Here is a 385-nt window from a genome sequence, read left to right on the forward strand (position 1 = left end):
GGATGCCGAAACACTGAGGCATCAGACACAGCCACAGACCAGCTGGATGACAACATAACTTCAGAGACAAGAACGGCAGAATTAAAGCCCTTGAAACTCACCTGGATGAGTCAAGAAATTAGATCAGCCGCCTAACACGACAGCTGGACTACATCAAAGAGGAGTCCGACAGCGTCAGAGAGGAACTCAGACATGCCTACGAGCTGCACCCTGAGCCAAAAAGGACACGACGGGTGCCCTGTTCCTGGACTGACACATGATCAAAAGGGGGAGGGGGCAGTGCTGAAACATTCACCAGCTCCCTCTGAAGAACTTTACTTCACGACAAAGCTAAAAGAAACTGCTCCAGCCAGCCACAGATCATCGCATGGCTTGGACCTCACAG

At 51.4% G+C, this 385-nt stretch overlaps 1 pseudogene; it reads left to right on the forward strand.

The window, feature by feature from the left end:
- LOC107679856 (uncharacterized) overlaps positions 1-385 on the forward strand; it is a 1,931-nt pseudogene that overhangs the window by 254 nt on the left and 1,292 nt on the right.

Source organism: Sinocyclocheilus anshuiensis, unplaced genomic scaffold, assembly GCF_001515605.1.
Source record: "Sinocyclocheilus anshuiensis isolate Anshui unplaced genomic scaffold, SAMN03320099.WGS_v1.1 scaffold736, whole genome shotgun sequence".
NCBI classification, from domain to species: Eukaryota; Metazoa; Chordata; class Actinopteri; order Cypriniformes; family Cyprinidae; genus Sinocyclocheilus; species Sinocyclocheilus anshuiensis.